The sequence below is a fragment of the Nipponia nippon genome, unplaced genomic scaffold (genome assembly GCF_047370975.1).
Source record: "Nipponia nippon isolate SJK-2023a ecotype South Korea unplaced genomic scaffold, ASM4737097v1 scaffold_9, whole genome shotgun sequence".
NCBI classification, from domain to species: Eukaryota; Metazoa; Chordata; class Aves; order Pelecaniformes; family Threskiornithidae; genus Nipponia; species Nipponia nippon.
Window position 1 is genome coordinate 17,496,036 of NW_028262413.1, and position 12,899 is coordinate 17,508,934.

The following is a 12,899-nucleotide window of genomic DNA, read 5'->3' on the forward strand; positions in this document are numbered from 1 at the left end:
TATCGCCGTGATCCGAATTGAGGCGCTTCCAGCTCGCTTGCGAAGCCGCATTTCTGAGCCATCTCTCCAATCTATTAATTAATTAATGGCTTTATTAATGTTAGAGGAATGGCACCGGTTGCACCTGGGGGCTGTGGACACGAGGGGCAGGGAGGCTTGGGTGCACCCAGGGTGTGAAGGCGAAGCCCGGGACTGTCCCGGGGGATTGGCACTGGTGGGACGCAGCTCCCACACACTCCCCATCCCCATCCTTCTCCAGGGACAGCCCCAGGGCCACCTCTGCCATCGCAGCTCAGAGCCTGGCAGCTGTGCCACGCTCCAGCCAGCAGCGCTGTGGGGCTGGGAGCAGGCAGAACACCGTGAAAGGGCAAAGAGGGGCTTTTTGGGAAGCGGCCGAGCAGGGACATTGGTCCAAACCACTTGCATCCTTAAGCTGTGCCCCAGCCCCAAGGGCCACCTTCCCTCGTGGTTTTGGGATGAAGTTGCTGCCCTTAGACTGGCATGGGCAAAAGGGAAGCCAGGGTCTGTGTCTTGCAGCCTGGCATCCCCCTGTCACCATCCCTTCTCTGCCTGGCATGAAGGGGGACGCTCCAGGCTGGCGTCCCCGAGCCTGGGTGCCATATGTGCTTTCCTTTTGATTTTTTCTGCCGGCTTGGCCCCAGCCCTCGGAGATGAAGGGGGAAGCAAATTGGTTGTGAGGCATCAAAGGGGGAGGCTTGTGTGTGGATGGGGTGCAACACCAGCCCCAATGTCCCCCCTGAGCTGGCCTCACCCAGGGGGTGGGTGGCAGCCACCTCTCCCGGGAGCATCAGGCAGAGGTGGTGGTACCCAGCTTGAGGACACAGAGGGGTACCCATGCGTGTGGTTTTGGGGACCTGTGTGCATCCCAGGGCTGCAGCACCAGTTTGGGATGCACCTCCAGCACCCCATTGCCATCTGGCTGGGGACAGTCACAGCCCCTTCCCCGGACCTGCCACGGCTCGGTGGGGAGCGAGCTGGGAAGAGGGCGGTGATGGTGCACCATCCTGGCTGAGATGGTTTTGGTCTTTCTCCCGGGGTGGACATCCTTGTCCCAGGCTGTGCTCCCCCTGTGCCCCCCGATCCTGGACTGTGACCCCCATCCCGGACTGTGACCCCCACCCAGGCTGTGCTCTCTCTGTGACCCCCCATCCCAGGCTGTACCCCTCATCCTGGGCTGTGCTCCCCCTGTAACCCCCATCCTGGTCTGTGCCCCCATCTCAGGCTGTGCCCCCCATCCCAGGCTGTGCTCCCCCTGTTGCCCCCATCCCAGGCTGTGCCGCCCATCCCAGGCCGTGCCCCCCACCCTGGACTGGGCTCCCCCGTTGCCCCCCGCCTGGGCTGCGCTCCCCCTGTGCCCCCGCCCTGTGCGGCCCCGGGGGAGGGGGGTCCCGGGGGGACGTAGGGCCGTGCGGGGGGCGAGGGGGCCGGGGGAGGCTGCGGAGGGGCCGGGCAGGGCAGGGCGGACCGGCGGTGCCGGGGGCGGGGAGGGGGCGCTCGCCCCCCCCCCCCCCCCTCCCCGTTGCCCGCCCCCGCGGCAGCGCGACTCGGCGGCGGCGGCGGCGGCTGCAGACGGGGACGGCGGCGGCGCCGCGCAGGTAGGACCAGGACGGGCACCGGCACCGGGACCGGCACCGGGAGCGGGAGCGGGACCGGGCGATGGGGACCTCGCTGCGGGGGCAGGAGCGGGCAGCGGGGCGGTGAGGGCGGGGAGCGGGGCCGGATCCCGATCCCGCCCGGCCGGTACCGGCCCTGGCGGGAGCATCCCCGGGGACGGAGACCGGAGGAGCCCGGCGCGGGGGTCGCCCCTTTTCCCCCCTCCCCGGCCCCGGCTGGCGCTGGCCGGGGGCGCTGGGCTGGAGCCGGGGCCGGATCCTGCCGCCGGAGGGTGGCGGGGGCCAGCGCGCAGGGGGCGGTTGCCCGGCCGGGGAGGAAAAGCTCTCGGGATGGAGGGTTGGTGGTGGCGGGCAGCTCTCGGGGTGACGGGCGGCTTCTCGGGTGCCCCACGGAAAACGGGGTCGTGGGCTGCTGGGGGCTGGCGTGGGCGCGGGCTCGGGGCTCCGGCTGCCTGATGGCAGGTGGGTCCGAGGGAGAGCTCGGTGGGACCCCTCGGCCGCTCGCTGTGTCCCCCCGCGTCCCCAGCGGTCCCTCCTCTGGCCACCGCGGTGGGGACCTGGGGGCCTGGCGGAGAACCCACCCGAGCGGGGAGCACCCTTGAGATGCAGGAGCCGTGCCCTGGGGGGCCGAGCCCTTGTCTCCCCTGCACCCGCTTCTCCCTGCAGAGCCCTGGCCCACGAGGGACTGCCTCCCCGTGGGGCGCAGCATCCCCCGGCTGGCCTCGGAGGGCTGTCGGGGTGACCGCTGGCTCCCCGGGGGTGCGATACGTGTGACATGGCCGAGCTCCCTGCTCAGCTCCCGGCTACCACCTCTTCCCTCTGCAATTTTTTTACCCTCCCATCTCCACGTCTACCTCTGCAGCCTCCGGTTTCTTTTTTATCCTTCCCTCTTGTTTCAAGATCCGTGGGTTTGTGTGTTTTTTTTTTTCAGGCCCCCCCCGCCTGTTTTCTCATCCGTGCTCTCGCTCGCTCTAGCCCTCGTCTTTGTTTCAGCTGGGGAAAAAAAAAAAAAAAGAAAGAATTGCTTCCCTTGTAAAGTTGGCCCTGGCAGAGCGAGCCCCTGGAGAGCGATGCTGCCCGGGTGGCGCGGGAGCCAATGGCAGCACCTGCCGCCCTCCAGCCGCGGTCCCCAGCGCGGGGGGGACAGCCGCTCACCCCAATAAATACCTGTCACCTCCCAGGGAGGGTGGCATTGGGATGCCCCGCAGTTGGGGGGCACCGGCGGTTTGGCTGGGGATCACACAGGTACCTCCCCAGCGCTGCTTTCCCTGGGGTGGGATCCTTCTCCCGGCACGATTTTCATCGCGGGCCCCGTGTCTCGGTTTGGGCATCTCTGTCACTCAGGTCTGTGTGTGGTGCCCGTCCCCAGGGGTCCTGCGGGGCTGGGGGGGCCTCAGCCAGCCTGGGGTCTCAGGGGGGTTTGGTGTTTCACGTGTGCGCTGCTATGCCCAGGTTTGCCTTTGTCTGGAGCAGGGACAGGGATGAGGGACAGGGGGGTTGGTCTTCTATTTTCCCTTTTGCATGTGTCTTTGATACCGTCCCCAGGAGGGGATCCCATTTCCCCAAGCCACCTGCGCTTTGCGTCCCTGTTCCTGCACTGCCAGGATTCACCTGGCCCCAGGTAAAAGGAGAAGCCGGGACTGATCCGCGCTTCCCGCTCCCCATACCGCGGGCAGGCTGCCGGATCCTGGTTGCGATCCCTGCACGGAGCTGCTTTGTGGCTGGGTTTGGCCTCGCTGGCTCAGGTATCGCCTGCCGGATGCTGGCGGCAGAATCTGGCCCCTTGTTTATAAGTGGGGGAGTAGTTTTGTCCTTATCTCCATCCGCTACGGAGGCCGGAGCTAGAATTTCAACGGGATGCTGTGGATCGCCCCGGGTGGCAGCTGGCGTGGGTGCTACCCCCAGGGGATGGGGTGCCTGGGGGAAGGTGTGGGCACTCCGAGTGGGGCAGAGGAGCGACAAGGTCTGCCAAGGCCAGAGCTTGACTGTCGAAGACCGCAGGTTTAGCCATGGTTTTATTGTCTGGTGCCTCCGTCTCCCCTCCGCTCCATCTGGTTTGTTCTCCGTCTCGGGGCTGGCTCTAAAAGGCAGGGAAGAGGTGATGCTCGGGGTGGGTGGCACATAGAGGGTGCTTCAGGGGGTACATGCACACTAGGGTCTACAAAACACCCGCACGGATGCCTCATCCCCAGGAAGTTTTTTTGGAGGATACTGTTGTGGCTTCGGGCACCCGATGGTTTTGATAAACTAAATAAACCTGGGCTGTGCGGGAGCAGAGTGCCAAGGTGCCGAGCCCCACGCCGTGGGGTGCGCCGGCCGGGCCCTCTCCGGCTCGCCGGTGTCGGTGCCGCCGCGCCAGCTACGTGGGCTGTGTTTGGAGGGATGACGTGTGCGGTGACGGGAGGGAGGGAGGGAAGGCGAGCAGGGGACGAGCGGGTGCCTGAGCCCGGTGGCGACCCGGGGCTGGCGTGGGCAGCCGCAGCGGGGACAGAGAGATGGGGAGAGGGATGCACAAGGGATGGCGTCTTCCTTGGATCTGCCCCTCTGCCTGCATCCGTGCTGCCGAGCGCCAGCACAAGGTGCTGCCAGCCCCTGCCTGCCCCTGCCTGCCCTCTCGAAGCTGGCTGAACTCGGCCACAGGGAAAGAAGGCCGGGCGTAGGGTTTCCTCCCACCTCCCTTTTTTTTCTGTGCTTGTAGACATGAGACATTCCTGAGCGGATATTCGTTGCTGGGGCTGGGACGCCTCCTGCCAGACAAAACTAATGGGAAATGGGGGAATTGGTTTGGGATTTTTTCTCCTGTATCTTGACCCTGTGAGTTATTGAAAAGCCAGTTGCTGCTCAGCCCTGTACAGCGATTCCCGCGTGTCTTCAGCCAGTCATTTTGGGTCTGTAGGTGGTTTGCAAACAAGTCATCGTGAGTACGGGAGCGGCAGCTCGCAGTCGTGGTTACTGCGGCAGGTTACATGCTTTTGTCTCTATTTCCTCCCCCCTTGGATCAGATGTGTAATTATCAGAATCGTCGAAGTGTAAATTATAAAGCAAAAATCCTCTGTGAAATATTCATAACTCTGCCCTCAGTGAAGGGTCAGCCTTCAGAGGCGGGAAGCCCAGAGGAGCGCTCTGCCGCCGTCCCATCGCCCGGCCACCATCCTGTCACCCACCGTCCCATCATCCCATCGCCCGCCATCCCATCACCCGACTAGCCAGTGGCATGGGAAGGAGAGGGGTGATGCAGTTAGGCAGGCAGGGAGCGGGTGACCTTGTGACGTCCCTGCCATCCCGCTCTGCTCCACCACCTCTCATTTTTGTCCAGGCACTGTAGACATCTCTGAAAGCTGTAATCTGCAAAGCCCTGGGGGGCTCCACACTGCGCTGGCTGCTATTATCCCCGAGACAAAGAGGGACAGGCAGGCAGATTACCTTGGCCTTTATTTTTTCAGCTGGGAGCAAAGAAAAGCCTTAAATGAGCTTGCTGCCGGGGAGGGATTGAATGGGCAGAGCCCCCAGTGCCTGGTGCTCTTTCCCTCCCCAGAAGCTGCAGGACTCTGTCCTTCATCCCAGGAATGGCTCGTGCTGCCCCATCGCTCCCTGCTCCGCCGCAAAGCCCCAAGGCCAGGCGAGGTTTTGGCTCAGGGCTGGGGCTCCCCTGCAGCACCCTTGCCTTCTCGGGGCACGTAGCACCCGGCGACAGGGTGGCCAGGAACAACCTGATGCTCACACCCATCTTGTACCCATCACCTCTGTGCCTGGCAGTTGCATTTCCAGGCTGGACCAGCGATGGGCAGAGGCAGGGCTCACATTGCCCCATCCTGCACAGCTCAAAACCCAGAGTCCTCTCCATGCCAGGGGCCACATCCCTGACCAGGCTGGCCCCGTGCCAAGACGGCACCACCGTGGTGAGGGGCAGGTCCCCTCCATATGGTGGCCCTGGCCAGCTCCCAGCGCCGGGGCAGGTGCTCCTGTCTGGGCTACATAAAACCCTATTGTTGGCACCTGCAGGGTTTCCCTCCCCGGGCAGGGACCCGCGCCAGCCCCTGCCGCTCTCCTCGCCCCAGCCTGGCTGGACACGGCTGCATCCTCCGCAGGGCTCCCCGCAAAGGATGCTCTCATGCAGCTGGTGTCCCCTCCTGGTCCCCTCCACCTTGAGCCTTTCCCGGCAGCCCCACTGCTGACAACGATGCTGGGTGGGTTTTGTCAACTGGCCACTAAAGTGCTGATGGTTTTATGCCTGGCACTTAATTATTTCCTTGATTGCCACTGCCATGTGCTGGCGAGCGGTGCTGGCTGTGACCCCGCCGAGCCTGACTCCGCTGCTGCAGCCTGGGGAGCTAATGGCAGAAGCACACCCCACGTGGAGTTTAATTATTGGCTTTCTTCCTTAACAGAGTACATTGGCTGACCTTAATGCAATTAATTAGGGCTTAATCAACTTCTGGTGGCTCAGCACAGCACACAGTGATTCCTGCCTTTCCAGGAGGGTTTATAAGAGGTTAAAGCGGCTGAGGAGGGGTGGGATGTAGCCTGCAGGCTCAGTGGGGCTGTGATAGTAAGTAGAGCCTAGTTAACTGGGCACTGGGACAAGACTCATCTGTCCTCCCAGGCTTGCCTTATTGCTGGAGGTGTTGGTAAAGGCAGGTAGGAGGTGAGCTGGGCTCAAGGGCTGTGCCCGAGGTGATGCCTCTGCACAGAATTACCTGTGTTGCTTGTTTTTGGCATCACCCTGAGCTTGGGGTGGCTTTCTGCAGGGCTTACTCCTGTAGCCTGCGCTCGGCCAGGATTTTCATGCTCTTTGGGTGCTCTCTGCTAGGGATGGGGCTGTGGCTGGGTTGTGCATCTGTCAGCTGCTGGTGTGTGGCTCCCAGGTTTGCCCCCAGGGTGCTGGGGGTGATGTGCAGGGAGCCCCTTTGCACCCCCCTTAACAGGCGTTAGCCCTGGAGACAAGAAAGGAGCTGTCAGTCACTGGCTCTCCCTGGGCAAAGAAGGAGGCTCCTTCTCTTCCCTGCCCAGTGGCATTTAATAACTAATAGTGCTAACTAATATTGCAGGATGTCCCCAGCACCTCTGGCATGGGGCTCTGGCTCTGCACCCCGTGGTTCCCTCTTGGCTCGCCTGCTGGGTGCCCCTCAGGCTTTTGGAGCTCTTACATAGGGACCAAGGCACGGGTGTCCAGTGTAGGATTTATCTGCATGCCTTGCGTCTCCAGCTGCTGGCTTTTAGGTTTCCAAGCCAGTGGGTGCCTGTTGGCGTAGCTGGTGATGGGGTGCCCCATCCCTGGGCTGCTGGCTTCATCTGAGGATGAAGTGACTCAGCCTTGGTCTTGCAGAAGGCCCCTGGCAAGGTGGGTGTCCCTGTGCAAGCGGTGGCATCTCACAGTGTCAGCCGCAGAGATGGGAATCAGGACCATGGCATGCCCTGCCATGTGTTCTTGTACCCTGTGCTTTGCATCCTACCTGCCCAAGCCCACATAGTTCCTCTCACATGGTGGCATGTCCCCCCTGTTTCCTTGGGTCCCTGGCTGTCCCCCACACTGGGGGCTGTGCCACCGAGCCCCGTTGTGCGGGCAGCCCAGTACCGGGACTGGGAGGTGGTGGCAGGAGCTGTGCCAGCTGCTGTCGCTGGCTTGTTTGCTTCAGTGCCAGTTCATTAATATCGAAGAGCTAATTACGATTCCACAGCCCTTCCCACCCATCCCTCTCCTTCGGAGGCTGGAGGATACTTGTCTGCGGGATTTTGCTGCAGCTCTGTGTTAAAAGGATTTGGCCCTGGTCTGTCCCAGCCTGGTGGTTTGTGTCCCTCTCTCTGCTCCCAGCTAATCCACATGGCTAAAGCCCCTCGAAGCCTGGCAAATGGGAAGTGATATTTGCCAATAATCCCTCTGCTCCCCTGGGCAGGCTTCTTATATTATGGGTTATTAAAAAACCGAAACCCAGGCAGCAATAACTGCAGCCCAGGGAGAGCCCAAGCACACCTTGCTCCTGGTCAAACCCCACCCAGCAGAAGGGCTGCAGGCACAGATGGCATGGCATGGTCTGGCACGGTATGGCCTGACACAGCTGGATCTTGTGGAATACCTCTAGGCAGAGCCCAGCCCCTCTTGCAAGCAGAGAAAGGACGAGCCACCATCCTCTTGCTCCCTGGGAGGCAAGCAGGGATTCCCGTGAGTCGCAGACTAAATCTTATTTCTCCCTGCAGAGGCTGTGGGGAGCCCCGGGGGAAGTGCAATAAACCCCGCTATCGCTTGCTGCGGCTCCCACCCCGGTGCTGGCATCCCCTGGCCTCGGCATCTTCCCCATGGCTGGGGCTGGGCTGGGGCAGCTCCTGCGCTGGCATCTTGTGGGGACAGCACAGAGCCAGCACTGCTCGCCTGCCACCCCTCTAGGACAAAACCAGCCTCTACTCCCAATTTTTTTGCTTTGCAGGGCTTTTGAGAAAATTTGCCCAGAATTGGGGATGCTGTTTCCTCCGGGACAGGGCAGTGATGCTGCCTGCCAAGGATGGGTTTGTCCCGTGAGAAATGCAATATGCAAAAGATCTGTAGTTACTTGCAATTTTTTTTTCTGCAAAAATATCCATCTCCTTGCAAGGAGTCTCACTGCAGCTCGAAATGTTTCATTGCATGGGTTGGGGGGTTTCCTTCTGGTTTTAAGTCAACATTTCCCCTTAAAATGTTGTTCAGTGAAGGCTGCTTTTCCTTTTTTTAAGGAAAAGTCTGTGATGACATTAAGTAGAGATGAAAATTGCTGCTTCATTTCAAAATGTCAACTTTGAGTGGGGTGAGTTTGGGGTTTTTTATTCCAGCATTTCCCAGGGGAAAAGCAAAATGGTTTCATTAGACTTGAGTCTGTTGCCCCCCCATCACCCACAAAATAAATCCTTTTTTTAACCTGATTGCATTTTTGCAGCAGAGAAACTTTTGCCACGAGAAGTCGTGCTCTGGTGGGATGCTGCCCCGGGAAGGGATAACCCTGTCGCAGTCAAACCCGAGCCCACTACAGCAAATCTTCTGCCACCAAACTCCAGCGGGGATCTGTGGGAGAGACCATTGCCGCCGGCCGGCTTCGACTGCTGCGGGAGGGATTAGCGACACGTCCAGGTTTTGAAGCTCTCCTCTTTCTGCTTTCTCTCTGCCTTGTGCTCCTGGTTTTCTTTCGCGCAGCTTGTCCCGAAAATCACTTGCGCTAGATTAGGCTAGAGACCGGAGTTATCTCCCTTTTATTTATTAGGGCAATTATACCTAATGATTCACATGCTCGTGGAAAGTAATTACTCCCAAATACAGCACCAGCGGTGTTCTTACCCAGCCTGGGTACAGTGATTCACAAACGCGTAATTTTGTACAAATCATCAAATGATGATCCCTTAATTGCCGATTTGGTTTGGAGGTGGTTAAGGAGGACCTGGCAGTGCCATCGCTGTGCCTGGTTCACTCCGGTGGTGTGGTCACTCGCCTGTTTCTCCCCCCATGCTGTGCTGACGGCCGTCACTGCTCGCCTCCTCTGTGGGTTTTGCTGGGGATTTTGGTTGGGTCGAGCCCCTCGAGCTGTGGGATTTGTGCTTTTTGAAGAGCTGTGACGCCTGATCTGGCAATTGCCGTGGCACAGCCTGGCCGGAGGAGAGCTGGGCTGCCCACCTCCAGGGTGGGGATGACCCCTCCATCCTCCCAAAACGCAGCAGCGATATGGCTTGACCTTTGCCTCTTTGCAGCTCTTGGAGCAGGTGGGAGAGAGCTCATGAAATACTGATGTGGAAAGCCAGACCCTCCAGGTTTTGCACCTAAAAAAGGGCCCTTGCTCCAAGTCGTTCAGTTGGCAGCTGCAAGGGATGTTACCCCCTTCCCCAGAGCCTGGCAGCCCCCTGCCTGCTGTGCCCTAGGGAGGGGACATGTGGGGACCCTCGCCTGGGGACCCCTGTCCGCCCACTGTGCAGGGTCTGCTGGGCAGGAGCATCCCACAAGGGATGATGTGCAGAGTCCAACCTGCTGAGCTGCTCTGGCCTTGGGAGAAACCCCAACCCTGGGGATGGTGGAAGGTTCCTGGGAGTGTTTTGAAGGGTATTGATGCTTCCCAGTGTTGCCATGTGGCTTGGAAAGGCAGCCTGGAGCTTGAAGTTCCTCCTCCTGGGTTAAGGGGAGCCCAGGGTGATGGCTCTGGGGTGGTTCAGCCCCTCTGGTGCTGCCCAAGGCACTGCTGTGATGCTTGGCTGGAGGCTGGTGATCAGCTGTGGTCTCTTCGGCCAGTGAAAAGAGGTTTTTGGTGCCCTCAGTGAGCAGAGCATGGCTGTGCATCACTGCTTTGCTCTTTTTTAGCCAGAAGCAGCTCATCCCTTCTTGGTGTGTGTCTGGACTGCATTGCACAAGCCTGCGCCTGCCACCCATCCCTTCCTGCTGCAGGCACTGCTCCGGGTCTCCCATCCCGCGGATGCCAGAATCGCTGCTGGGATGTGAGCAGCTTCCAGAGAAAGGCAGAAGGAGAGGAGGCAGCACAAAACCCCCTTTCTGCTGGCCACCACTTGGCTTTATCCCCAGCATCGCTTGGGTGGGCTCCTGCGGGAGCCTGTCCTGGTCACCCTCCTACCCCACCATGGGGCTGCCCGTGGCGGCCATACCGGTGCCGCTCAGTAAGCGTTCACTGGGGCAATAGCTCCCCGCTTTCATTCCACCCACGTCCAGCTTCTTAGTGGAGGAGCTGCACTTGTTCGCGCCAGTGCCTGGCCCCCTGTCAAGAGCTCCTGCAGGCAGCCGGGAGCTGCTCCTAATGGGCTGCCAGGGGATTTGTGCTCTGACAGCCAGGCGCTGACAGCTCCCTGCAACCGCTCGCTCCACCCGCAGAGCTCTCCTCTTCTCAGTCAGACAGCGGAGGATGCTCCCACTGCCATGGGGAGGGGGTGGCTCCTTTTTCTCCCCCCACCAGGTGTTTGCGATGGCGCTGCAGGGTTGTGGTACCCACTGCCTTGGTGGGGCTGATAAAGTCTTGGGGATGACGGTGGTGCAAGCAGAGGGTCCCCAGGCTGGAGGAGCCCCTGGGGGGTGATGCTTGGGGACAGGGATGGGCAGAGGGGAGGTCTGGGTGTATCACAGGGCACGTCTTGTCTCAGTTCCAAGGGGGGGCCTGGTGTGGGAGGCCCCCGTTAGCTGGGAGAGCTGGGAGCAAGAACTGACACCCCGTGGGGCTCCCTCTCCAGCGGCTCTGGGGCCTCCCATGCTTTCTCCTGGCTGAAACATTGCCTCTCTTCTCTGTTTGATGCAGGGCTCCTCTGTGTCCCCATGGACCCCGCACAGGGGCTGGGGGGCTCCCCAGGGCTCAGCCCTATCCCATCCCCGTGGGGCCATGGCAGCCACTCCAGAGGGACTGGCCTGTCACCCCACCAGCGTGGAGCAACTTGCGGCCTGCCGTCTTGTATGGCTTTTTATTCCTATGTGATTATACATCCCACTTCATATAGGGATTGAAGCCGTGCAATACGCCGGGGTCCTACGGCGGAGAACAGCCCCTGTGCCACGGGAGCCAGTCTTGGAGGAGTCACCAAAGTTATCCCCTGGGGTGCTGGAGGAGGGCTGCTGGCCTCAGCCTGGGCTCTGTCCTGCATCCCGGGCTCCCCAGCCCTCTCAGGGGGCAGGTGAGGGGTGCCAAGCAGCCTTGGGGTGAGGGCAGCACCACCACACTCCTTGCACTGCACCCCCTTGCAAGGGCACACTTGATTCTGCACCACATCTGCTGCAGAGAGCCCCTGGTGGCCGTGCTGGTGGGCTCATCCCTGGGGAGACCCCTGCTTTGCTTTTGCCCCTCACTGTCCCGGGAGATGGGCAACAGCCTCTGGGTGCAGGCACTGGAAGGAGGTGCTGCCAGCAGGACAGGGGAGGAGGGGGAGGAAGATGATGATGATGACGACAATGATGATGAGAAGAAAGGAGCTGGGGAACAGCCACGGCAGCAAGGGCTGCCCCAAGCACGATGCTCTTCAAAGTTCCTCAAGAGGCCTCAGCCACTCTTTCAAGGTTTGCGTTAAATCTGTCACATTAGCGAAAATAGTGAAAATTACCCGGCTTGTGGAGGAGATGAAAGGCAGCCCCCTTCCGATCCCTCCATAAAGGAAGGGCCCCATTAACACCTAGTGAAATATTAGCCATTAATCAGGCTCTGTGCAAAATAAAACCATCCACATTTATCATTATTGGATCCTTAATGAAGTGATAATGGGAATGCTGGGGAGCTGTGATATTAATGTCTCCTAAGAGGCAAGAGCAGAGCCAAGGGCGGCAGCCAAGATTTTTAATTTACTGCCAAAAGCTTGCGCTGTTAATAACGCAGTTACTTCTCCTGGCCATTAGCACTGTTTGGCTACGAGCAGCCTGCTTAGGAGAGCAAATCGACCCAGAACACACCCAGGCTTTGCTCGCCCGCTCCCTGCCCGGTGGCTGAGCGTGCTTTTCCTGGTGGCTGTCCCTGTGTCCCCTGCCCACGTACTGCGACGTGGCCAGGGAGCTCTTAGGCCATCTCCACCCGTCTCCCTCCTTTGCGGAGGTTGGCTGGTGTAGAAAGAGTTTTGCTTTTCCCATAAAAAGGGAAGGGATTGGGAGCGTCAAAACCAAGCAGCTCTTATCGTCCTCACTCTTTCTGCGACTTGTTTCCTCAGGTGCAAGCACCCAGAGCCAGGATGGTGCGGAGCTGGGCCCGGCATGGCCCGCACGCTGGGATCGCTCGGTGCGACCACAGTCATGCTCTGGGTTTCTTCATTTGCCCGGGTGCGCTCACATGATGCTAATATCCCATCCAGGACAGTGCGGGCAAGCTGCAAAGCCCTGCTCAGCTGTGGTGACTCGCTCAAGTTCTCGATGGGAAAGTCATCACTCGCGGCAGGCTCTGACAGCCCAGAGGCAAACCGTTATTTGGCAGGTAAGCAATGCTATCGAGTCTTTAGATGCAACTGTTATCTCGCAAATCCTTGCAAAACCTGACCCGTGCGGCCCAAATGTATGCTGGCTCATGCGTGGGGTCTTTTGCTGTCAGCGAAGGGACTGCAGGTCAGAGGGAGCTGGCTTTGGGCTGGAGCAGTAACAGGCAATTCTGTGCTGAGCGTTGTCCAGAGGAATAAAACGATGCCGTGTTTGTAAGGAGTGTGCACGCTCCAAAGCTCCTTTCCTCCCCAGGCAGAGGATGCACTAGGTTCACCTCAGAAATGGAGCTTTGATCTATCCAGGTAGAAGCATCAGAAGAGGAAAAGTGTTTCTGTAACCTGGGTGTCCTTGGTCAACCTCCCCCTGTC

The 12,899-nt window shown here is 60.0% G+C and overlaps 1 long non-coding RNA gene across 1 annotated transcript; it reads left to right on the forward strand.

The window, feature by feature from the left end:
* Positions 1 to 1,570: 1,570 nt before the first annotated feature.
* On the forward strand, positions 1,571 to 12,858 carry LOC148050139 (uncharacterized). Its single transcript, XR_015701536.1, has 3 exons — positions 1,571 to 1,616; positions 8,540 to 8,730; positions 12,270 to 12,858. It is a non-coding gene; the product is annotated as an uncharacterized LOC148050139 (long non-coding RNA).
* The last annotated feature ends 41 nt before the right edge of the window (positions 12,859 to 12,899 follow it).